This window comes from Eleginops maclovinus, chromosome 2 (genome assembly GCF_036324505.1).
Source record: "Eleginops maclovinus isolate JMC-PN-2008 ecotype Puerto Natales chromosome 2, JC_Emac_rtc_rv5, whole genome shotgun sequence".
Lineage (NCBI taxonomy): Eukaryota > Metazoa > Chordata > Actinopteri > Perciformes > Eleginopidae > Eleginops > Eleginops maclovinus.
The window spans coordinates 19,369,945-19,397,598 of NC_086350.1; the positions used below are offsets into that span (position 1 = coordinate 19,369,945).

The window sequence follows — 27,654 nt, forward strand, 5'->3', positions numbered from 1 at the left end:
GCATACTGTATATTATTTACATAGGAAATTAAAATAAACGGACTTTATGCAGCAAGTGATATACTGTATACAAATATATTTCCTCTGATTCTGTTTGTGCCCATGCTTTTTTCTTATTTTTTTCATTGACTTCTGTGATTCAACAGTGTCTTATTTTCGCCCTTGTCTTATAACAGTACATTTTACGAGCGGTTCGAAAGCACTCTTAGCTGGATCTGCTGGAGTTATTTTCCCATAACAGTAAATTCAAGCATGTTGAAGTCCAATGACACATAAACACTTTCTTTTTTTCTAAATCGATTATTTAGTTCTACATTTATTCATACCATAACAAAAAACCCATAATGCTTTAAAGCGTCATCTCTGTGGTGGTACAGACGGAGAGAACACTATTTCAGCAACTTTGAATGGAGTCAGCAGATCAAATTTAAGGATTTGTATCCACTGAAAGAGGATGAAATTGGACAAGGCACCAATGGAGAACTTTCTAAATATTGTAAAATTGGTTTCATAGAAATAACTTTCATTTTGCCAATTGAACACTTTGAGCTGTTGTATAAGTCATTTTCTCTTAGCCCTGTTTTAGAAGAAATAACATGTGGTTTTTAAATAAATCAGGCACAAAAGGAACATGTACGAAACCAAGTTATTTATCTACAAGCAGGGATAAAATAGCAGATGAAAACAAATACAAATTGGCCTTTGTCTTTCCATTATCTGCACTCCTACTTTGCGAGTCTCAGCGGCTCCAACGCTCAGAGGTTAGTGTCATGAAACGCTAACACTGAAGCTGCGCAGAGACCCATCAGAGTGTTAAATGTGGGGTGGGAACAGATTTAGAAGATTTAGGGTAATGGAATAATCACTGTGAAGGAGCGCGGTGGAGCGGAGTCATGCGAGAATAGTTGTGGCGACCTTGAATTTCGTCAATACAACCAACTGACTCTGTCTCTCACAAAACAACACAGGGCTTGTTGCCTTTCACGCAACTTAAAATCAAACCCAAACCCTGTTTTGATTGCAATGCATAGATTTCATACCAGACAGCGGTGAATAAAGAGAATAACAGTGACGGAGCGTGAAATAATTTAGACAAAGATCAAAAGAACAGAGTGACTTCACGTTTCATGAAGGAAGAAAAAAATACATAAAGCGTTGAAATCGGCTCAATGTCACAGCCGTTATCTTCGTGAGAGATATTTTAACCTTTGAAGTCATTTTACACTCATTATGAGCAGAACTGAGATATGTTCCACTCGTAATTAGCTGATATTATTTAGCCCTAGGGCTATTTGCATAGTGTGTACATACGCGGCTGTTTTTGCCATGTAATTTCGAAGATGTGTATCTGTGTTGGAAGTTGTCTGAGTGCTATGTAATTGTGTTGTCACTGAGGAGTCGATAGAGATGCTAGGAGCGACAGAGACACAGAGGAGTGTGTGTGTGTGTGTGTGTTTATGTGTGTGTGGGGGGGGACAAAAGCGTGTGGGTGGTCATGGAGGGGAAAAGGTCAGAACGGTGTTGTCCTCACCCACTGCTCCTAATAGAGTATCTGTTTTTCTCAATCAACAGGGATTGTGTAGGAGTCCCTGGAGGGCAGCTTTACCACTCAAAGAGGCAGAAGAACTTCACACACACATGCAAACAACTTAAATGTCTTGCAAGCATCATGTTTCCTTGTTTCTTGTTTTTCACCTCTCTGATTCCCCCGCCTCTCCTACTCTCTACCTCTGTGAGTAGGATGTGTGGTCTAAGATCAGTGTGGCAGTAATGCCCTTCTCAGTAGACTGACAGATGATACCTGCCCTTTGGGCTCCAGTTGGAATGGCTACAGATCAATACCCAAGCTGGTTGCCTGTCAGCATTCACACAAACATGTATGCTCCCTTACAGAACGCACTCACACAAGGTGTCCAAGTGCAAAAGCTAGCATCAAGGCTCATCTGAGCCGGCTGGCATTTGCCGGTACAGGACCTGGATGTGTGCAACACAGCATGAGTGAACATTTCTGGGATAGTTCCCAGACTGGAGGGGCAACGGGATTGGAGGGTGACGTGGCTAAAGGAATTCTGCGCATAGATTACTCTGGCTCCGCCGGCTAGTTAAATTAAGCACTTTTGGTGGACAGACTGGCTGACTAGACAGAAAAAGCAACAGGTTGAAGAAACAATCAAAAGGTTGAAGTGTCTGTGAGGTGTGTGTGTAGCCACCTAACCCCTTTAGGAAAATGTGTGTGTGGTCATATGTGAGTGACGCCTTATTGTGCTCTGGTGCTAATTGTGGTTTTGATGAGGCTTCATTAGTATTTAACATAACTATGTATTTGGCCCATTTCCTTTTTTTTCTTTAATAAAGCAAATAATATTAAGTAATATGAAAATAGAAAATATGTAATTTTTTTGAAAAAACAAGACTAATAACGCTGGGATATTCATTGATTACTAGTGTAAATTAACTTCTTGCCTTTTTACATAATACAATGTGGTTATTTAACACCTAGACTGAATAAAAGCGTGGGATGGATTATTTTTTTCCAATACACTTCTGATGAGTTCCTTAACATCAGACTCCACTCAGGCACACGGGCGAAGTAATTACTTTCCTAGGCGGAGGAATTACAAATCTCTCTCACTCCCAAACATCATTCTCCAGCGCTTTATTAGAAAACGCCAATGACATGCAAATATTGTGAACATATTAGATGCAACCTTAAGAGACCGTTGCTCATATTTATGGTTTTATTCTTCATTTATATTCTTTCAGAAGAGCAGCTCATCATATTGCATTGTTATGAAACAACCAATCCATACACCCCTATATGCAAGCACACATGCAAACATATACATACAAAATGCTACAATGTTTACAATAAAATGCTTTGTAGAGGAATCAATTTCATGTCAAATGGAGGCTCTTTGGGACCCAAACTGAATTCATCCGTTCTAAATATCCAGTGCCTCTCTCCGCACGCTCACATAATCTCTTCAAACAGTACCAAATATGCATTGACCTATGTAAATAAACTGTCTCCAAGATGGGGCCCGTATTGCCATCATTCCGTTGTGTATTGCATCACTGATCACTCCCCCATAACTAAAAATGAGAGATGCAACACACATATACAACCACATATTTGACACTCAGAATTACAATGACAGCCCCCACACTCAACTTGTCTGCCACCTCCTTCTCTCACCAAGCAGGCGGTAGTTTATTGCCCCCCCCCCACCGCCATAGCAGAGTCAATCAATAGCCAATTAAAGACAGACACATAAGTTCTCAAGTGGCCACCAGTGCTGCTTGGCCAAGGAAATGAATATGTAAATGGTTCTCTGGCGGAAAAGCATCAGTCAGTATCTTTCAGCGAGCACAACAGGAGGGATATCAATAACCCCCCCCCCCCACACACACACACACACCCCCTCACTTCCAAGTAGTCTGCAAGGCCACTAATGGTCAGAGAGGCCCTAAGGATCTGTTACCCGAGGCTGAAAGGTTGTGAGACCAACAAGTGCGTGTCCTTGTCTGTCAATATAACTGAATGATATTCCAGATGAAGGGCAGCAAGACGATAAATATTGATGTAAAGAAAAGGCACACTTTAATAAACCCATTTTTTTTACTCATTTGCTATGTTTACACAATACACAGATGCACAAACATATGCACATATATGCACATGTATTTATTTAGAGATGTCAGACTGCCTACGCAAAGGCGCGTGGAGCTGTTGGGTTTTCAGTGCCTTGCTGAAGGCAGTGCCCCAGTGGCTAACAGAAAACAATCCAGATACCACTCCTCCCCCCTGAACCGACAGAGGTCCTGTTCCTAAGCCAAGACCCCACTAACTGAGCTACTGTCGCCCATTGAGCAACATATACACTGCTAAACAGCCAGGTTGCCAAATGCTCTGTTGTTGTTTCTTTGCCCTAATTGCACATTTAATCACACTGAGCACTAACCTCACAGGCGTCATGGTCCCACTCTTTCTCAATCAGTCTTTTTCTGCCTCACAGAAACTCTGTTAAACCTTCCAAGGTGAGAAAGAATACCATCGGGAAACAACTGGTTCCAGAGATGTCGATATACATACAACGACTGACAGGAAAGAGATATGAAAATAGCCACAGTATGGAGATATCAAAGTCAGAGCCAAAACAGACAACCAAAAACACCAAAGCTTCTCTACAGACAGCTGTGCAAACATGCAAAACAATGCGGCTATTTTGAATTATCTCGTGTTGCTACGTCAGTAATACATACACTTTGATATGCAAATTCAGGCAATTCAATTAAATACAAATGATGATAAACATAATAAGTTGTTAATCATGTATTTAAAATAGAAATCTTAATTAAAGCTTAGGATAAAATGATGTATACAATCTTGCACATTTATTTAAAAAAATGTTTTCAGATACAATAGGGATGTCTGCTGTGTGCTGCCAACACTATGATTAATGCAGGAAATCATAACAAAGATGGCCCAATTAACAGTATATTGATTCTTCAAGGGGAAAATCAATTTGTTTTCAAAAAGGACTAATTAAATTAGGCTACTTAAAACCATTAAAGTGTTAGTGGAGGGCAGATGCACTGAGAAAGCACTGTACTGAAGTACCATTTTATGTGCTTTCATCCCATCCCACTAACACAAAACGTTCATTATGTATTGTCAGCCCTTTTACTTGGGATATAGACCAACACTTCTGTACTTTTTTTTCTTAATCAAGTACACTTATGAAAGCAGAGCACATTGTATCTTTATTGTGTGCTATTTTATGACTTCCAAACAGAGGCACTTGTAACCCAGATGGCACCTGGTAGTAAGCTTACAGGGTACAATTGCTGAGTAAAATAACAACTTTATACACATTTGGAATGAATTAAAAGCAGGAGTTGAAATAATGAGTGAAAATGATCAGACAAATGGTTAGCTAAAAAGTAATCGTTGAAATAGCATTGTTAGCTAAAACATAAAAAGGTGCACATTTGAAATAATTATCTGATATAATTAAATGGTTGAAATTGCCCATCCTAAAAGTAATAAATACACTGTTCATACAGCTAGCTCATAGTGTACAAACAGCTTAAATGGTTTCCTGACATTAAAGGATAAGCAGCTCAAATAGTTAGCTGAAGTAATTAAATGTTTGAAATAGCCCAGTTAGCTGAAAGTAATACATACTGTTGATATATATATATATATATATATATATATATAACTAATAGTAGTGTATAAACAGTTTAAATAGTTACCTGATATTAAAGGATAACCGTTTAAAACGTTGGCCTAAATTGAGGGATCAACAGCTAAATAGTTGGCTCAATGTAATTGATAAACAGCTTAAAGGGTCAGCTTAAAGTAATGGATATAACGTCTAGCTTCTGCCACTATTAATACAAATGCATATTCGACGCTGTAAAATTAAACATAAAAAAAAGACGTGTGGTCTCCCATGTTTTATCCTGCCTTGACGTAACTTGTGACATATATCCAGTTATTATTTTCAAAGGATATCCTTTGTTAATCAAAGCAAATCATTTAAAATATAGAATATAAGTAATTATTTCTCCACTTAGACCTAAAAAGAAGATCTTACAAATCTAGAGACAAGTTTCCTTCACTTGTGAATAGGAGGTACTTGAGGTGAAGCTAAATTTAGTTTTATGAACTAATGAACTCTTGTAATGGAAACTCCTTGAGATACATTGAAAACACAGGGCCTTGTAAAGCGTTGCAGGATTTTAAGTAAGAGATGCAGTGTGGACGTGGTTGCATGATGTGTAACACACAAAACCTTGACCCTTTCAATCCTAACCCCCCTGTGAATAATCTCCTTCCGTGGAACTTTACACCTCGATACGGGGCCTCTTGAACACTCATCCCCCTGCATGAATAGCATTGCAGCCTCTCTCGCTCTCTCCCCATCTCTGTCCCTCTCGCTCCACACATTCCTCTTTCTACTGCCTCTGCCACCACAGGCGCCGTCGAAGAGCCTGACAGTTCAGCCCCGCTTTGATCTCAAGGCACAGGTTATCTATTGCCTCGCTAATTTTAGTTAGCCCCTTTAAGCTTCTCTTCTCTTTGAAGAGCATGGTACCATGCAGCAGGAAGTCCTGGGTGGTTATCAGAGTGGCCCCTTACACTTCCAGGCCCCTTACACTTCCAGGGGAAAAGGATTCACCCTCACATCTACAAGGGTCTACTGTAATCTGGACAAGATTATCCACCTTCCTACATCTTAATCAAGTCCCCGAGCATAGCCATCCGAGATGCAACAGTGTGAGCTAAAGTGTTTTTCCATCAGATGGGATTGCTTGATGAATAAATATATAAACACACACAGAAATAAACATGAAGATGTGGAGGAAGACTGTGTGGAATCCTGTTGGGTAATTAAAAGGCACGCAATTTCATTTTGCTTTGATTTTAACAGATTGATGTAGCAGATGGAGGACGGGTGTGGCAGGTAAAAGCGAAAATCTTACCTTTCTGAGGAAGATGAGAAATAAGACTCTCTGCACCTCAAGCTTGGGAGATCAAGAGTCTGCAAAAACAAACGGTCACTTTGTAAGACATTTGTGTTTAAAATATTCATATTTTCAACAGGAATTTAAAACATTTTATCCAAACTTGAAAAACATCCACAGCATAAACTCATTTTTGCTTACAGCAGGTACATGTATTTCTCGGCCAGCTGTTCTGAGTCTCCCTCAAGACAATGAAGCCCTTCGACTGTAACCTTGTTTGCTCAAACAGAAGGCCACGTTACAACACGAGCAAGAGGCAACCTGTTAGAGGTGAAAGGGCGCAGGTCACACCTATGAGGCAGTCACATGTGTTATTCCCTTTCTTTATCTTCCAATGCTTTTTTTGTTCAGCACACTTCTGAGATCAAACACGTGCAGGATTACAAAAAAAAACACACAGGTCACAAAGTTGCACAAAGCCGATGAAAGCTACACAAAGACTATCTGAGCGCAGTTCCTGCTCTCCAGCATGAATGATGGTTCTCCAGGACCACCTTCAGATGAGAGGACCAGGAGGTTTCTGCAGGCTGATTTAGCACCTCAATCTCGTTCAAGAAGGGTCACTTTTCTCCCTGCAGGATGACTTACGAGGGCACAGTAGCTGCTTTCATTTCCATTTTATTGTGAGGAATGGGGGCTAACGTTTTCCTCTATCTGTTGCATGAGCTACAAGAGGCCAATACTGGTGCCAAAGGGGTATTTCTGTGTGTCAATGTCATGTTCTCTGCAAGGATGGCAGTTTTACTTCTATCTGTTTCCAATTTCTTTCACAATTTATTGAAGGTTAATCTTTCTGAGATTTGAAAAGATTTGAAATGTTCATATCTACGCAGGAAGGAGTAGCGGCTCTTGGGGACAATGCAAAGTCAATTCAAGCCTAACATCCGAGGCTTCTGAGTTTGATGGATAGGAAGTAATAAGCACACACTGTACCCTACTAGTCAGGTGTGAACTTCTCGACGATAGCCGTGTAGTCAGTTGTCTTATTTTGATTTTGTCCTCATCTTTTCAGAACCTCTTTCTATTACACACACATTTATTGTATGAAGGCGATGACACGACTGAATGAATTGGCTTCAGGGTTTTCAATTTCAATCAAAAGATGTAACGTCAAAAGACCTAAGGTCATTGAAGAGAGTGAAAAGCACTGCGAGGCTGGTTGGGCAGGCACAACGGGAGACAGGAACAAAAAGAAGGTGAAGCAGTGAGGGGAGGATGAGAATAGTGAATGTGTGGCAGGAGGTGAGCATTGATAGATAATAAAGGGGACAGACAGATAGCAAGAGGAAGAGAGGGAAAAACAGAGGGATCAATAGAGCGAGACCACTCCAACCGTTATACAGAACTAACTAGAGAGTGACACAGCAGGCGACAACAAGACAGTTGGATCCTCCCATTAGCAGGCAGAATTAATTAGGACTCCACTGTGTAGCAAGACAAATATAATTACATTACATCATCAGTCCTCATTATTACAAACTCGCTTACATCCTGTTACCCTGGGGACTGAGGACCGCCAACTGGACAGCCAACTCTAAACAGTCACCGCGGAAAGAAAAAAAAACAAGATGGCTGTCAGCATTCATTTAGCATAACGCTGTGAGGAGAGCATTTCCACAGTAAGTCACGCTCTGGAGATAGATGTTGAATTCTGGTTGTCAGGCATCACACAGCGGAGTTAGTAATGTTCCTATAGCTATAAACAGAGTGTAATTTGGCTTGAGATGTGATCGCTCACTCCCTATGAGCTATATTTACCATCTGTGGCCTTTTACCCTGTTTGTGTGTGTGAATACAGCATGTGGAGCATGTGTGTACAAGTGAATTTGTGGCTCCATGAGGTTCAGCAGCAACCCACGATGATAGCGAGTTATCTGGGGAGGCATACGTGAGATTCTGCTTTACACAGTGGACACAGTTTTGTGGGTGTTTGCATGGTAGCATTCTCAAGATCCAACGGGAGAAAAAAGGATGACCTTGGCATTCTAACACACACACGGTCCTCTGTTGAGACGAATCAAGAATGTAAAGAAATCGAGTTTTACACTCTGAGGAACACTTAGGAACCCCCCCCCCCCCCCCGCAATACAACAAATACGTGACCTTGCAACGAAAAGAAATGATAACCTTGTTTTAGTAAGAAAGCGAGCAGAGAGGCGTTGAAAAGCTGATCCTGTGCTGTGTGTGGTAATGGGGTATCATTTGTCTCATGGGAGCGAGCAGAGCCCGGCAGCTGTGGCGCGCAGAGAGCTCATACAGCTGTGAATGAGGCGGTGCCGGCCAGCGCTGGCACACATCGGCAAGTCAGCTGACAACGACTGGCTCTCCTCTCACTGAGGCAGACAAGTGTTTAACACAGTGCTGCCGGCCGGATAAGGGTGGAGAACTTATCGTGCAGAATAGAGTTTTGCAGTATTTCTGTAAGCTGAGCAGGTAGCAGTGATAGGAACTAGTTCAATCGACAAAAAGCAAATGTGTTTTTCCATTGGATTTTGGGAAATTGTGGAAGATGAATGGCAAATGAGTTATAAACCCTTAACAACCCTTTATAATCTCCTTCTTCATTACAACTTCTGTTTTTTTTTTTTAAAGCGTTAATGCAATCATGCATTATGGTGGCATGGCAACATAGTAAAGACAGCTGAAATGCTAACTCATTTCCAGGTTTAAGGACTTATTCCTGCACCACACTATGTCTCTGGATAAAAATAATGATCAGAATGAATCTTAACCAAATTATAACACTAACCCTTTACATTCTGTACGACATACAACAACCTCTGTACTTAGACCTTTGCAGCAGAGAGGAACATTATACACAGGGGTTTTTCTATAAAAATATAGTATGAGGGCGCTAACGTCACTTACGGCCCGTCCACTTTGCGGCGAAAATAATGCATGAGAGCGAGGTATAATAGTTTCTTCTTGTTTTAAAGCTTAAAGTCATATATTGCACCTTAAACAACAAATAAATCACAGGTTACGGTTTCTTTACTTCCTATACAGAAAAAATACAGTAAAATAAACAATCTAATTCAGAAATCACAGTTTCAGTGCGAGCCTGCGGCCTGCCACTCGACCACCGGCAGACCCGACCAGACATCCATCCTCTATTTATTCAGATCGCCGTGAAAACAAAGCTTTCTCTGCTGTCTGATGGTCTATTTCACACGATTTTTATGTATTTGGAGTAATTATACAGTTTTTGAAGAACAGAAATATTATTTTCTGGCATCACTTTAAAATTTGATATGGAAATGTGCCTTTTGGTATGAGGGCGAATGCCGAAAGTAAGAAGATGCAGCGCCCCTGTTAGAAAAAAACCCTAATATACAGTATATGTATATTAAAAAAAGAAAGATCCAGGAGGATTTCAAGCAGCTTCCAGATGTTGCCAACAAAAACAATCACTATAAAATATGTCTAATAAAAAGAGAGCAACAATAACAATTAAACAGTCATAAAAATAGACAATTGTCTGACAATAGCACTTCAGGGCATGTTGCAAACTCGCCTCATTAGATAAATTTCATTCATTCTTTACGTAGCGATGCCAAAAGTCTAGTTGCAAAGCATTTACTGTAATGAGTGTGCATCAGGCTGTTTAGGTTTTTTTTTGCTTTGCTGTGCCTCAATGAATCATGCCATCCTCGGTTTAACACCCTGTAAGGATTATTTTCTGCTAAAAGTATGCCATCCTTTCCACACCCAATCTGCTTTTCCTGCACATATGCATAAACGGGGACATAAGGTTTAATCTGTGTTCTGTGTGCAGTTTGGTATGTGACAGCGGTATTGAAGTGACAAAACATTGAATGGCTCGCATTCAGGTAAAATGAGTGTATCACTCCTCATGTAGCTGGCAGGCTATTAAATGTTCTTTGCTAAGCCTTGAGGTTCTAACCATTGCCTCACAGCCCTGCATGGATGAAGGTGGGAATACGAAATCTACCATGCTGCAGTTGCCATACTGCTGACTCTGCTGAGTTAACACAACCCTTAGGGTAAACCAGAAGCCCATCATCATTAAAAATGACTCATGCCTTTCCCCCTCTTCCCCCTTCTCTCTATTCCTCCATAGGAAGTTTGCACCTAACAGCTGTCCCTCCATATCAATCTCTTTCCATCATCCCTCTACCCTCTCTTTTGCCCCTGAAAAGGTTTCTCAAGCCAAACTGCTTCCCCACACTGAATGTTGTCCTGACTTAATCCCGCTGTAAAAAGCTGAAGGGGGAGAAAACTTCAATTTCCAAATCCACGACAGCTGCACCGGTAAGACCAGGACTCTCGGTCCCTCGTCTCTTCGCATTGTCGTCGTGCCTCGGTCTCGCCTCTTCACGCCATCCCTCATACAGTGGGATGGGAGCATGTAGGGCATGACGCCTCGGCCCAGGAATGCTGGAAAGGAGCCAAATCAGATCCCCTTCCATGGAGTGGACAAGCAGCGTGGATGCAACAACCACACACTAAAACACACATTGTGAGTCTGGCACGAGGGGGATGTGGAAATGAAAAACGGAAAACACAGGAATCTTGGGCTGAAGCAGACAGTTTACTTTGGCTGTACTTAACAATACAGCACTTCCAAACCCATTGAAGCCACACGACTTCCATCGGATATCTGCAGATGCTATGGCACAGGGACATAGAGTGAATTCCTGTGTAATTTGAGAAAGTGGGCAGCTAGGCCCAGCTCTGATTGCAGGCTGATGTGAATGGGAGTCTAGTTGGGCGGGGGCTACTGTAGGCTCTGGCAGCGAGCCAAAGTGTGTGGCATTGCTGAGTGATGAGACACAAGCTTTGAGGTTTCCGCAGAAGCTGAATCATAGGAAGCAGGACAGATTTCATTGGACAGCTTTACCGTGCAATTACTTCCTACATGGAGAGTGAAAAAAGCTGTCAGCATAGCTACAGTTCAGACAACATACTCAATTTCAACAGGAACAGAGAGGAAATAGAGTATGGGCTGTCAAAGGGCTTGGATTGTAATAATTGACTTGTTTCTGTTTAGTTTGATGGTCCATATTTACATTTCCAATTTCCGTCTTCACACATGAATAAAGCAATCATCGGCTTCAACTGTTCATTACATTACGTTGAGTCACAATTTGTCATATCTTCCTTAATAAACAATTTTCTACGACAATAACTGCTTCTACTCTTAAATGACTTGTGTTTTGTTGCCTATAATGCATCCCTTCTGAGGCACATGCACGCATATGTAGCGGGTGTTAAAAAGAGTATGGGGGTCAGCAGTGGGCCAAGGTTCATGGTGTGCTGGTGAAGTAGAGTTATGACATCTCTGCTCTATCTCATCAGCCGGGCTGTCAGCTCACACAACATCATTTATCTTTGAAAAGTCTCGTCGTTGAACACGCAACAGCATGGGTGGGCAAATCATCACTATGGTTGCACTACTATAGCACTTACCCTTCAAAGAGACGAGTATAGAATGGGCCACAAATTGAGCTTACACGAAGTATGGGCCACGGGCAACGTTGTAATGGCTGGTCGGAGTAAACCATGCAAACCACAGAGGGTTTGAAAGGCATGTTATTTATTTAATTTTTTAAGTTATTTTTTGGGGGCTTTTTGCCTTTAATCGGATAGGACAGTGGAGAGTGACAGGAAAGGGGGAGAGAGAGTCGGGGTGGGATCCGGAAAGGACCACAGGTCGGGAATCGATCCCGGGTCGCTGGCGTACGGTGCAGGTGCCCCAGCCAGTTGCGCCACGGCCGGGGCCATGTTATTTATTTTTTAATTGCTAAAATACATTTATAATAGCCAGTAACTTTTGCAACAGAAATTATGAATTATATTTTCCAATTAACATTAGTACTTGAAAAATATCATGTGTTCCAAACACTTCATTCAGGAAAGATTAACAACTTTTAGTTTCAAATACTAATTTGTCCACAAAATGTATTGTTTGCACTTACTAAATCCTGGAAGAAACATTAAATAATGTGCTCCTGAACGCAACAAGGAAGCCATGATCCTTGAGTGAGAAAATCTGTGAATCTGCAATGAACTTTTTTCCTAATATTGATTACACGTATAGGCAGTTGAACACATGTTGTATATACTTAATTTCCCAAAATCGTTTGTGTTAGATTTCGTAAAATACATTTCCTTCTTTCTGGTGCACTGTCTTTACAGGTGCAGCTTATATTATTCTGTAAAGGCCACACGGATGATAGGAGCAAAAAAGACCCTGAAACTGTTATGGGTTCAGAGTATCCTTTTTAAGGTCGTTTTTTTTCTAGATGTGTGGTGTGTGGGCAAAACTATTTGAAGTAAGCCAATTAAAAAATGGATATTTTCACAGAAAATAAAAAAACATAACACAAACAAGGAGAGTAAATTACACTTAAACAGAGATATTTATGGTAAGCTGGCTTGACAAATTGGTTGAAACCATTTAACGGGAAGCAAACAATCACTTTTTTGTTTATAAGAGAAAGCTTGGCCTTCAAAACTGCCTTTAAGGGTTTGCTTCCAGCAGGATATCTAGTGCCCGTTGAACAGATGGCTATCTCATTTGGGAAACATGTGGCGCGGAGCGAAGAGCATTAGAAGAAGAGGCAGATACTGTATGAGGAGCCCTTGGGCAGGCTTGTTGTTGTTATCGACGATTGGCCTTTCATTGGGCAAAGAAAGCAAAACTAATCTCCGAACATGAACACTGGCCTGTACACCCTGCAGCAAGGTTCTGCTTTGTCATCAAGACAGTAAGAACTGCTTAAGAGCTAAATGCTTTCCATTCTCCCTTTTTTGACACTTAGGTTAAGCAATCTAATGTTACTGCCCTGCAACAATACTGTCTTCTGAAGCTTACGGTTGTATAACTGTGATTAAGATAATGGCAAAGATGATGTTGATGCATTGTACGTATGCTTGTTTGAGAGAGGAGTCAAATATTAAGTAATCCCTGAAGATAACCGTTCTTTAAAGGTTAGAAAATATGGAGAAAATAAAATATTGTAACATTTTTAAAACCAAATTAGCCCTATGTCGATATTGCGAGGGTATTTACACAATGACATTTTCGATAAGTAATCGTCAGTTTTGTGGATATAAGTGGTTTAAGGCAAATAATAAAACAGTATGGTATGTTCAGAATTACATCTCTCTTCTATTCAATAGAAAGTGAAAGACAACATTCATGCCATGTTAGAGTAGAATAAATAATAGTAAATACTTTATTTCAAATAGAACCTTTCAAACAGAGTTATGAAGTGCTTTAAAAACATAATACATCGAAATACTTAGAGAGAATGAAATGAAAAGAGCCCCTTTCAGGTTGTTCAGGAGTCTGATATAATACCAATATATTGCCAAGCCCTTCCCTCTATATTTCCGAGTCTGTGTTTTGTAATTTAAACTTTGAAAACTGCATAGGGTATATAGGTATTGAGTTATGTTGACATATTTTTTGTTTTCAGGCAGTTTCCATCCTCCTCTTTCTTCATTTCTATGTCTCAGAGTCCGAGATGAGTTTGAGTGTGGGAGATAAATAAACAGATGGACTGAGGTTGGATGCAGAATGCAAAATAAAATCACAGTGAAGCACAAAAAAGATTCAGTTTTGAAAAGTTAAATAGAGCAAATCCACAGAAATGTACTGTTTAACAAGAAGATGTCCAAATATATAAATCCCATTTCCTGGAGTCATTTGCTTGGAACCCATGCGTGGTGTACATGGCAGATATATATATGCCATGGTCATTCCAATTGCATCTGGATTCAACAGTCAAGTGCTATCGGATGAATCAAACAAGAATAAATCATCATTGCAGACCTGTGCTTTCACATGGGGGGGACTGGAGGTTGTTGCAAGCCTGTAGACTGCCAATAAAGGACAGTAACCATTCATCCGTGTTAGCTGTCTGAAGCTGGGGAATCCAAACCCTCTGTTTTCTTACCGACAGCCAACTGCCAGGTTTTCAGTGTCAAATGCCAGATTATCCTACGCAACGTTAGCTGGCAGGGCTGATCCTTTGCTTTTATTTGCACATATTAAATGCCAACTGTGAAGCACAAAACATCTAGTGCTGTGATAGACTCGGCATCTTTTCCCCATCCAAGCAATCGAATCACTGGCTGTTAGTTCCACACTCCCCTGCAGCTAAACCTTTGCAATTTATAGAAGAAAGATGCCAAGCAGATTCTTATTCACATCCTGTTGATTCTCCACTGCATATAGAAGTTGAAGCCTGCTCATCTCCTGTATGCTGGACATATCCCAAGGTACCTTCCCCTGAGGACCTGCTTCAACAAATATCTCTCACTTTTCCGCTTTGCACAGCCCCACAGATCCCCCGTGGCCTAGGCCAACCGTGACTTTAATGCTCAAGAGAAGGTTTAGAGTCCCAGGGGAGTCATGAGAGCATTTTATCACCCCTGCCAGTAGATAAACAGAGGCCATCATGTACAATCATCACAAGGGGTTTTGGATTGGATCCAGGTCTGAGTTTGTGAGTGCCTACGTGCCTAGGTTGTCCACATGGACACGGTTTGCCAAGTCGGCTACACAGGCTGTGGCTGTTGATCCTCTGTTCTCGTCCTAGAAGAATTTCCTTCCTGATTCAGCGTGCAATCAGAGGCATCTGCAGTGTCCACTTTGCCAGAATTTTTGCTTCTCCCCCATGTGCACACAGACATACTACAGCATCTGTTCGTTTGCATGCATGCCAGGGAGAGCTGCAGCTGCGCACCCATCAACCCAGACACACATTTTTTGGGAACACATTCATTGGAGTTCACTGCGCACAGGGGACAGGGAAGTGAGCAAGTGTTTGAAAACTACTGGGGTGAGCTTTCACCACCCATGACCTAACAAAATCCACCTCATCATAGACAAGAGGATATCATCACCAGCTGGCAAAGCCTGCTGAGCTTAAGACTTCAAACGCAGCCTGAGATATCCAAGGTATGGTTGTTTCAATGTGCCTCAGACAGGACAATTCCCACTTTTGAATGAGTCTATTCACTTACTGATTTTGACAAAGCATAGATGTTTTAATGTGAAACTAAAAGATGAGAAAAATCACACTGTTTCTTCTCTGCTGAACATGCAAAGCCTAAACCCCCTGTGCCCTCTTTTTCCTGACAGGGCGACTGAGTAAGTGGAAAATAGATGAACAGATTCCGGACGAATCACAGGGAACACATTGGTCCGACACGCGATGTGGTATTAGTCGCTCATATTCTTCATGCTAATTTACAGAGTCAGTCGGTCTAAAGTAATGCCACCCTGGCTTTATAGCTGATAAAACCTTTATTATTTCATTTGCTCCCAGAGTTTTAAATGAAGGTAATAGACAAGCTGGTGGTACAGTCTTAGAGAATTAAAGCCGGGGCCGAGTGAACATGGAGGAGGGGGATATGATAAGTGCGGACAGGGAACAGTGAGCAGCAGATGAAATATGTGCTTGGAAAACATGATTAGCAAAAATGGCTCTCATACACTCCTATCCCTCTGCAGTGCAGAGAACAAAACTGTCAAACTCAGATTAGACTAAAGAAATCCGATAATTTTCTTCATCTTAATGCGCTTCTTTATGTCTTGAGAGAGGATTATGTTCACAAAGAAGCTATAGAAAGACCTATCATACCGTTTTGCGGCAGCACGACATGCCATGGACACAGAAAAGGAGACGGCTCACAGTGACCCCATGGCTTTAGTGTTACTTCTGTCATTGTGAAGATGAAATCCTCTTGGATCCAGAAAAACTCCAAAGCTGCTGTTATTTAAAACCTTCCCGCAATGGCTGCTTTGGGCCCATTTACGCCTCATTTCACATACTTCTATTTAATGCTTAACAACTTCCCTTGTAAACATCACAGAACCATGGTTAATGGCTTTAATTAAAGATGACAGGAAGAATGGTAGTGTAGTATGTCTAAGCATAAACAACTTTGTTTATACATCAATGTTAAAATATAGGACATAGAATAAACAAAACAAAAAATAATTAATAAAACTCCAGTTAATTTAATCTGGCTTCGACCAAACCTATTATATAAATAATTGTACAACTATTTTTCTTCAATCCACAGTTATACCCAATGCAGGGTTGTAAAAATAGACAGGGCATTTGGTAAGCACCTAGAGGTGACTTCTGTTAACCTGCATGTTTCCCACATTTTGTTTTCTCTCAGCTTCCTCTTCCCTCCTCTGAATAAATGGAACTTTTTTTCTTTATTAAAAGTATTTACCATCCATCCACTCAGCCGTTTCTTTATGGTTATTGCTTCATTTCCCAAAGCTCACTAAATGAGTTTGGTTATAATCTATTCTACCACTCAACCATAGTGTGGTATGTGTATTAAAATACCCAAATCATATGTTATTTTCTGTCCTACTTCCTGAAACTTGCTTATCTCCAGCCCTATTTTGGGCTGTAAGTTGTGAGTTGTAATTCACGACTTCAGCTTACACATCCACTACAACATACTCCTTCTCACTTCCTCCACTTAAAAGAAATCCCCTTTAGAAAAAAACAATCTTTTATCTTTCCCATCTTCACTAACATTACAACTAAAAAGTGAATTTAGGATAATTCTTCAAACACAAACCGACAAAGTGTATTGAAATGAACATGTAAAGATGCATTTCGGTGTGTACACTGGGAATTACACCCCTGTCAATGTCAGACCTGTCATACTACTTTAGGTCCTCTTTCAATCACTTTCTCCACCTTCTCCCTTTGCACTCAAGTAATACACCCTATTAGCTAGTTTCCACCTCCCAAAAACGTTCTTTATATCACTCAAATGACTTCAGTTAGCTTAAGCAAGCAACTTTCTTTTCTCCCTTGGATCATAAGAGGACATTAAGCAATCCTGCCTTCAGGTCCTTCCATCTCTTATTTCTTCATTTTACTTGCATTGTTTCACTCTGTTGTACTGTTGGCGGGGTCTGAAACTTAAAATGTTCTTTGCCAACACTATATGTATTGTACATGGGAATACGACTTTAGACTTTTTGAAACTCTTGACCTCCAGTTCCACATATTCAGCTGGACAACTTTGGCCTTCAAATAAGGGGAGGATGATGAGACATGTATTCCATATTGTACCTGGGTCCTGTTCAGCAGAGAAGCACTGTTTATTGTCACACAAAGGTCTCTCCGGAGTAAACACTATAATATGTATAATAAAACAATAAAAGTACATTTTGATTGGCCTGTATTCAGGGTATTGAAAGAGACCACTTGGTGCTCATGGTTGTAACAAAACACAAGCATTTCAACTAATATCACATACTTATAGCTCATAAACTACTATTTTTGAAACCCGTATTAGGTTGATAAAGATAGTCTGGGTTAATGGGTCATTTGTTTAACAAGGCATCCGCACACCAGGTCAAGAGAGGTGTAACAACAACACCTTCCCACTGACAGCAGGTTGTGGCAGGCAGGCTTCATACACAGCATGTACATGTTTTTTTTCCATCATGGAGGTCCTTCCTGTGCGTGAATGTGTATGATCATCTTGGCGATGCTCTCGGGCTCCACTGCAGGTGTTTACATCTCCACAAATCCCCACTGGTCTTTCCCAGCTGAGACAGGCAGCATGACGCCCGCCCTCGCCTTCCCTTTTCCTCTCTCCTTTCACCCTCCCAACATGCTAGACAGGAAAGCGAACACTGCCAACCCCAGGTGTCGGGCATCCGCTTGGCACTGAGTCAGCAGACAAGCGAGAATGTGAGAGCAAAGATGGACTGCATGTGGGCAGGGTGTGAGAGAGAGGGAAAAGTGAGAGGTTGAGGTTAAAACAGCTCAAACGAGGAAGTAAAGTGAGAAATTAGTCTCAAAGAGACATTTGATAATGAGAGGAAATTGAGGGCAGGATAGAACAAGAAAGCGTATCTGCAGACTAAAAGGAGGAAACCAATATGTGACCTTTAACATGATGCAGGGTTACACTATGCATCAAAGCAAGCTCAAGAAAGTTTTTCGAACCGTCTGGTCAGAACTGTTAAGTCTTCCCTCTCAAAACAAACAAAGACGCATCCGCTGCACCCTCCACAGGGATTACCACAGGTCTGAAAGTCTTCCCGAACAAATGGATGACTGGACTTCATATAAATTCACAAAGCACCAGGAGGCTGCACTAAATAAGAGAATCTGGAGTCAGATTGCATTGCAGAGACACATGGGAACAAGCTGTTCGGGCATTGTTATTTGTAGCTGTGTGTTTCTTTAGATCAAAAGGGAAGAGTTATGTGTGATAAATTGCAGCTCCACATGACAAATCAGCTTTCCGTCAATTGTTTTGTCTCCCTCAAGACTCTCAAAAGATTCCGGCATTATTGAGGCTTGCATTGATAGGGGCTGAAATGAGATATAGCTTGAGTAGAAATATCTTGGCGGGGACATTAATATCGGAGCTCTCTGCAGGTTGGAAACATGAGCGGTCTGATGGTACACTTCAAAATTGGAAATTGAAAAGATATATTTGTACACACTGGGATTCATTGCAAAGGATGGAGGGAACAGATACAAGAGGATAAGAGTGGAACTGGCTGCAGTAAGCTTGCTAGATAACAGCAAATTGGAGAGGCCTGTGTGCACAAGGTCGGTCATGAGAGCTACATCAGTAGACGATGAGTGTTGAGTAGGCAGCCAGAGAGCAGGAGATACAATTCATCCTGTTCAGCAGCAGCCTTGTGACTGAGGGGAATCCAGTTCGCAGGCATGTTCACACGTCATCACAAACCTGCCCTTTGTCTTATTTCCTCCCTCTGCCTTCATCTTTTTACTATCCATTCACAGCAGGACTAACAGGATAAGGCAATCGCACTGAAACAAAACATTTCAAGACCCTTTTTTCAAAGCCCCTATCTCTGTGCTTCTTATTTATCAGCACCCTGACCGAGATGATGAAGACGTATGGATCTGCTCCTCTTATGACTAAATCATGTTGCGAATGGGACAGGTCATGTCCGGGGGCTTTGATCAGCCCTCGAGAAATCGACAGAGTGAGTGATGGGTCCAAGTCACTCCTGCTGCATATCCATCTCCCTGCAAGACGTGGACATGAGAGACAGAAAGAAAGCAGGTGCAAAAAACCCGATTGCAGTGATGCAATGATAAAGCCACAGCTAGGCTCTTACGGTTTTTAGCATGTGGGAGTCTGGGAAGACTGAGGTGGCTTGCGGCCGTGGATTTTTAATGACACGCTCCATGGCTCCAATTTTAATGTGCCCCGCTAATTATGATATTGCCATGTTAGCCTTTTCTGGGCAATTTCATGTAATGAGAACGAGAAATGGGGAGATAGAGGAGGAGAGACGATATACGGCCCTCTAAACTCCCTTTCCCACTGAACAAAAGAAACCCACAAACACCCACTGACATCTGGCTTTTGTCCTCATTGGCAAAGGTTAGGATTGGCATCTGTTCCCGGGATAAATCACTCTGCAATACCGGCTGAGAGTGTTAATGTTGCCCCTTATGCCAGTAAGATGTTGAGAAACATGCATTAAAGTGAATATAAAGAAAAACTAAATCGGTAATTAATAAGTAATGACTGTATTCCGACAAAAGTTATAATTTTTAAACAAATAAAACGTGTAAATAATATGATTTCCTCAAAGCCATCAGTTTAAGAAGGCCGTATTTTACCTCAATGTGAAGCGCAAAACTTAATTCCAACTTCAAAGAATTTTTTTTAGTTTTCCCACCATTAAAACATAACAAATTGGTTTGAGAAACTCCATCACATTTTCACTCTTCAAAAAACACTTCTCTGAGACATACTCTTCTACAGACTATCAGCTATTTTTAAGGGCTTTTCCCGTTGTTAAAAAAATCTTTAAGAAGAGGAGTACATGTGTGAGTCTCAATCCTGTCTGTCACTTGCTGAAGGGTAGTGATGTATGAGGTGCCTTGCTGTCTCTCTGGCACCTGGCCATTGTTTCTCCTTTGGATGTCCGGGTGACCAAAATGTCCCCCTGCTCCACAGGGGCTCTAAAGGGGGACATTGACACTCTCTGCAGTGCAGTCTGTGACTTGTGGGTGGCTATTCTTTCTCCAGATGTGCATGTTTGTGTACATTTGCCAAGTCAATTTTATTTATATAATCTATATCACGGATCACAAATTTGCCTCTAGAGGTTTTACAACCAATAAAACACACAACACCCTCCCTCCACAGTGTGAGGCTGTTTTTCACATTGAAAACATTCAGTCATAAGTGTCACCTTCATCATTCTGTCTTGTATCCTGCACCTTCTCCGGGGTGACAGTAAAAGAATGGCTCAAGCGAAAATACCTGTTGGAGCTATTAAAAAAAGGAACTGAATGAATGCAAGATGACTTATGGAGAGGAAAAATCTTCTCAGAGGTAAAGACTTTGGCAAGAACAACCTATTAGAAGATCTTCTGAATGGCTATTCAATGCAGAACTTAGAGCATAAATCACATTGTTCCAAAGTTGTCTATTAAAATGCCACACCATAGTGGCCCCAGATGGTAGGAAATTATATTGAATACACACATAATGCAGACGATGTGTTTGATGGAGGAACGCTTTGTGTTTGTTGTGGATGACGGAGTTGCGGCCTTCTGTGCGCGACTGAGATAAAAGAAGTGGCGGCCGCATCGTGACAGAAGGTACATACTGAATAAAGGCTGACTGGAAGTGTCAGGATCGGGCCCATCCCTCATCACTCACAGCCCACTTTCTCAATGCTGCCTTTTGCAAAATGCCAGGTCTCTTCCTCCACACCTGAGAGCTGAGCTTTAATGCATATTAATTCACTGGCACCACAGGCAGAGATTGAGAGGCAAACTGTTTAAAATGAGAGGGGGGGTTTTGCATGAAAAGCCTGTGTAAAACAGGATTACACCTTAGCAGAAAAAACACATTTAATGCTGGCTGTGTTACTTTTAGTTACAGCATATTTTGATGCAAGTTGATGAGTTTCTATGGAGCCCTGTGATTTTTTAAAAGCTAATGGAAGTTACAACACAATTTCATTTGTTTGGTAAAGAATAGTGTTGGGTCACGTTACAAAAGTAACGGAGTTACAGTAATGTATTACTTTTTGCTGTAACGCAGTAATATAACGCATTACTTCTGAAATTTGGGCAATATAATACCCGTTACAATTCTCAGTAACGCAGTTACAACACATTTTAACCCGAAATGATGTGGTGTTTAGTTTTTAATAAATCACAAACATCGCGAGACATTCCGACACCAGAGAAATAATTGTGCAGATATTATAATAGTATTACTATTGGTTAAGAGGGCTGCAGGAACAGATTTGCAATGCAGAGCTGCAGGCTCGGAGAAAGCGCAGGCCAAAGCAACAGAAGGTAATTTTCTCTCGGTCTGCTGCTTGAACCCAGAGAAGTTCAGAGACTCGTGGCGGAGTGTTGCAGCCTCTGTCCTCTGTGGAATCGCCGGCTTTTAGAAAGCTTGTCAGCCAAATCCCCGTTAACACACCAATGACAAGGTGAGCTAAGGTTGCCATACAGACTCGTTCATATACAGCAGGTTACAGGGCGGTGCAGAGGCTCCACTAACATGTTATTAATAACAAACAGAGACGTAATTTTACCGGTATCACATATTATTCAGCCCACTTAAACGGAGCATGAGTTAATTTATAGCTCTTTTCCTTATTTTCAGCATGTACTGCCAGATAGATACATAGGTTTAATTCATGAGCTGCAATAAACTACATTTTAGCATTTAAAGCCTTATACTTTAGCGGTTATTTTGGTGAAAGTAACTCAAAGTAACGCAAAAGTAGTGAAACGCATTACAGTTCAGAGACAGTAATAATGTAATGTAACTTATTTTAAAAAGACAGTGTGAGTAATGAAGTAGCTTTCGTGATGTGGTGTTGCAAACTGCGCATGATAGTGGTGGGCATTTGGGGATTAAAAAAAAACCTATGACCGTGTCCTACGCTATTTTTTTTTGGCCTCGGTTAAAGCGCGATGTGGCCAGTTATGTTAAATCATGCCACATATGCCAGTTCACTAACCAAGTCAGGTGGTTAAGCCTGCTCCCCTCAGTCCCATTCCGGCTGTTGGCCAACCCTTTGAGCATTTAATCATAGATTGTGTGGGGCCGTTGCCTCCATCTCAGTCCGGTTGTGCGTACATGCTAACTATAACGTGCCAGACTACAAGGTATCCTGCAGCGTTTCCCTTGCGCTCCATTTCAGTGAAGCCAGTAGTTAGGGCTCTCACCCAGTTCATCTCCACATTTGGGATCCCACGTGTGATTCAAAGCGACCAGGGTACTAACTTTACTTCCCATATGTTCAAGCAGATCCTGCACCAGTTGGGGGTGAGGCATAACAGTGTGGTCCGTCAGCTGTTCTCCAGGATGGGTTGGTTGAGAGGGACAACCAAAGAACTTAGTGGACTATGTACAGTGCTTTCGTCATCGCCTGTATGCAGCGGTGGAAATGGCAAGGAAAAATGTTGCTGGTGCTCAGGCTAATATGAAGAGGATCTATGATCGTAAGGCAGAGTATCGTGAGTTCAGCCCAGGGGATCAGATGTTAGCTCTAATTCCACTGCAGGTCTCACCATTCCAAGCTAAGTTTGCCGGCCCTTACACCGTTGAACGTGAAGTGTCAGATCAAAACTACTTGATCGCTACTCCAAATCAGAGGTAGTCTTAACTTTGTCATGTCAATTTGCTTAAACCATACTATGCTCGTGATACCGTTGGGGATAGCGCCATGGCTCAAAATGTGATTGTTGACCCCATAATGATGTTTGTTTCTGTGCTTTCAGGTCCAGAGGGGGGGTTGGCAGATGGGCGTCATGTTAAGGCACCAGATGAATCTGTCATGTGTGGTAGGCTGAAGAATTCGGAGTCGTCATGCCAGTTGGACTTCTTGTTGAGTCATTTACCTGCATCACAGAGAGCTGAGTTGTCGGCTCTAATCGAGAAGTTTTTGGTACTGTTCGGCGATACGCCATCACGCACGACTCTCGCGGAGCATGATATCGACGTGGGGGATAGTACCCCAATCAAGCAGCAATTTTATCGTTGCCCTGCAGATAAGCGTAGGGTACTGGAGGCTGAGGTCCAGTACATGTTGGACAATCAGATTGCAGTACGGTCTCCGCGGTTTTGTAATGACTACCGTAAGGTTAATAAGGTGACAAAAGCAGATTCCTCCCCGTTACCACGGATGGAGGATTGTATTGACTTGGTGGGCTCTGCTACATTTGTCAGTAAATTCGACTTGTTAAAGGGGTATTGGCAAGTTCCTTTGACGGAGCGTGCGCAAGAAATTTCAGCATTCGATACACCTTTCGGTCTGTATGAATACACAGTGATGAGTTTTGGGTTTTGTAATGCGCCAGCGACGTTTCAGCATCTCATGAGCCTGGTGGTAGCAAGTCTTGAGGGTGTTGCTGTTTATCTTGATGACGTTTTTGTTTTAGTGACACATGGGATGACCACATTCAACGCATTGGTGCTCTCTTCCGTCGTTTGGCTGAGGCGCATCTAACTATCAACCTGGCCAAGTGTGAGTTTGCCAGAGCAACAGTGATGTACCTTGGCCGGTTGGTCGGACAGGGACAAGTTTGTGAACTCATGCGGTTCCTAGGTCTGGTCGGCTACTATCGCGCCTTTTGTAAGAACTTCTCAACAGTGGTTGCTCGCCTGACTGAGTTGCTGAAGGGTACGGTCAAGTTTGTTTGGGCTGACCAGTGTCAGGTGGCATTTGAGAATGTGAGGACCCTTTTGTGTTGTGCTCCGGTTCTCGCTGCACCGCGTCTGGATGAGCCGTTCAAACTGGAGGTTGACGCTAGTCATGTTGGGCGGGTGCAGTTTTACTGCAGGAGTTGGAGGGGGTCAAAAGGTGTGTTTGTTATTTCTCAAAGAAGTTTAATTCGTACCAACTCAACTATTCGACGATCGAAAAGGAGACATTGGCCTTAATCTGGGCCTCCAGCACTTTGAGGTGTATGTGGGTTTTGGTAGTAGCCCAGTGGTAGTTTATACCGACCATAACCCCCTTACCTTTCTCTATTCACTAAATTGTCCGAACCGGCGGTTGATGAGGTGCGCCCTGTTTCTGCAGTTGGACATTGAGCACATTAAGGGCAAGGATAACGTGGTGGCGGATGCTCTCTCTCGTGCCCCGGTGGGGTAGTAAGTCTCCTGGTTCTGGCGCACTACGGGGCTGTCAGATTTATACTTACATTGATGTTTTTGTACTTTTTGATGTGGGTTTTTCGGGATCCCTTTGGGGCCCCCGTGTTAAGGGGGGGGGGGATTGCAGTTACTCAGGGCATAGCTACTTAAAATCTCCCAGCCACACTAATTCTCGCCTGTGCTCCTTCCTGCAGGCACCCGGTTTTGGGTTTAGTATGCGGTTACATTAGTTGTTCTAATTTGTACATCTCAACACCCTCACACATACACGTCCATGCAACCCTCACCCTGCATTTACACTACTGATACCACTGACGTCCACACCTCATCCTTTACTCATTTGTGCATTTCTTTAATTTGGTTAATGTGACTTACTTAAATAAACATCTTTTGTTACCATTGATATGGTGTGTCTCCCTTTTGTTGTGGCCTTTTGAGCCAGGTCATAACATACAGTAATGAGTAATATGTACTGTATTACATTTTGGAAGTAACTTGCCCATCACAGGTAAAGAATAACGCTTGCTATCAGTCTTCAACTGTATACTTTTGAGGCATTTTGGACTTATCTTTCTCACACATATGTGATTGCTTGTTGAGCGAAAGTGTTTATTCGGACACAAAAATATATATATGTTCATTTAATTTAAGTCCTTTTTTGTTTTAACAGCTTGTTTTAACAGAACTATTTACCTGTACATAACTTGTATTTTATTTTAATTTAATCTTATTTAATTATCCTGTTTGAAACCGTACTGTCCTGTTTTTCTACCCTTATTCTGTTGCTGCTTTAACTCCTGAATTTCCACACGGGGACAAATAAAGGTACATCTTATCTTATCTTATCTTGTCCATCAAACTTCATAGATTTCTCAGCTTGAAAACAAAGACCGGTTTATTTGGATCTTTGTGGTTGTTCATTACATTTGAATACATGTGGATTAATCACATGCTGGCGTTCTAAAAGTAACTTTCATTGATAAAAAATCACACATCTAAAGGACCTTCCCCATAACTTGGATGCTGATCATTAACCACTGCAGTCTGATGACCATCGCTGACCACCCAGGCAGTGACCAGTTGGGTTTAATGGCAAGGCAATGGACAGGGTTGGAGACGTCTAAAAAAAGATCCTCTCACACCTGTGGATTACAGGCCAGAATCAACCATCGTCTGGATGACTCAGTCTAGACAATGAGTTATGAAAGGAATTGGCCTGTCTTATTCCTCATTAGGTGAGGGCAGGAACAAAAGCAGAAGCAGGGCAGCTGATAATGAGCCATGATTCACAGCTTCTTCTTCAACAGGCTTGAAGACAACCCCACCCCCGTGCCAGTAGAATCACTCAGATTTACATGGAAGCAACTGAACCTGCCTGTGTGGTCATGTGCCGAGATACAATAATGAAATTATTTTCCCGACTATGTTCACTCGGATGTTACCATCTGAGGAAAATTAGGATTATGTTCTTGTTCTCGAACTAAACACATGCTGAAATGATAGGCATGTCATGCAGCCCACAGAGTAAATCTAACACATCAAAGCCATGAGGAACATACAGGGCTACATTCATGGTAAGAGCTAGGTCTGTTAATCCAAGCCTTATGCATAAATGATTTTAAATGTCGATTAATGTCGATAATCATAAGGAAAAAGAGCTTAAAGCCTGATTCTGCTTAACATTTCTTTACTTTTCTTATGAATATAGGGCTTAATTTGATCTGCAAGATACTTAAATCCACACGCTATGACACAACTGCATCATCTGTTCATCATAGAGCAGGATTACATCACAGCACAGGATGCTTGCAGAATGTATTACTAACAAATGCAAACAGAACCGACGTTTACTTTGTACTTTTTATCTCCACCATTATTTCTTTAAACTAAATCCTACTTGCTTGATTCCAAACAGAATTTGCCGATATTCATATGATCATGACATTGCCAGCAGCCAAGCTCAGCTATTGTTCGGGGCTTTGAGAAAGATTTAAAATCCAGATTCAGGCCAAGGAGCCAAACTTCCACCACTGCCAACGACAAGTAAGAACCAAAGCAGAGAAATAAAATAGGCCGTATACGCTACTCACGCAACACACGCATTGTGTTTCATTCAAACCTCAGGTTTTATAAAGTCTGTATCCTCAGCTTGTGGGGTAAGCTGAATTATTCTTTATTGCGCAAGTACTATCCGTGTTGAACGGCTAAATCATTTGTGCCATAGTTTATGACAAACTGCACAGATGGGCAGTATTTGTTATGCAGGACTGCAGCCCTCATCTGAGATAATATGGAGATACCAGAAACCAACAATTATAAACAACAGTCTGCCGATGGTTATTGAAAAACAATACCATGTGGATGATAGTCCGCAAATGGGAAAAGACTGATTATAGTGTGAACTCTAAGTAATTGGCGCAGAGGATTTGATAAAACCACCGTCAGGTGTTTTATGGATTAAATAGCCAGAAATGATAAATGTTTGATTGTTTAAATGCTGGCTTGATGTGATGAGAACTATCAAAGAGGGAAATATTATTGCCTCCCATGCTATTTGTTCCTCTGCAAAGTAATTAGAGATAAATCGCTAAAGATAAATGATCAGGAAGAAAAATAGAAACAGGTGAGGAGCAAAAGTCTCTGAGCTAATTATATTTTTTTGTTTTGTTAACTGCCTCTGTAAGGTACATGCTTTGACTCCTTACAAAGTCACCTGAAATATGTTTTTTAACTTGGCTTTGACATGTTAGGTTTACAAGCATATCTTAAGGAGGCCCTATTGTAATATGTGCCTCTACTGTGACATATTTACATCAAGCCCCCAGGAAGTGTGCTGAACTCTGAGGAAAATATTCCTACTATGCAAAAAGCAATACTTCAACTTCCCTATCAGTCCGTGATCACCATGCCCAGAAATACTTTTTCTCATTGACTTACATTGGGGAAGAGACGTCTGTAAATCAGGGGATA

At 41.5% G+C, this 27,654-nt stretch overlaps 1 protein-coding gene across 3 annotated transcripts in view; it reads right to left on the minus strand.

Annotated features, from left to right (window-relative positions):
- Nucleotides 1-27,654, minus strand: part of tspan9a (tetraspanin 9a) — a 189,167-nt gene that overhangs the window by 129,342 nt on the left and 32,171 nt on the right. The window contains exons 1-2 of one of the 3 annotated variants that reach the window (XM_063912453.1): nt 6,676-6,756; nt 6,493-6,551 (exon numbers count right to left, since the gene is read on the minus strand). The exons of 1 other annotated variant lie outside the window; for it this stretch is intronic. The gene's annotated coding sequence lies outside the window, so the exon portion shown is untranslated. Of the gene's footprint in view, nt 1-6,492; nt 6,552-6,675; nt 6,757-27,654 lie in introns of those variants that run through there. One more of the 3 variants, XM_063912437.1, reaches the window with a different exon arrangement.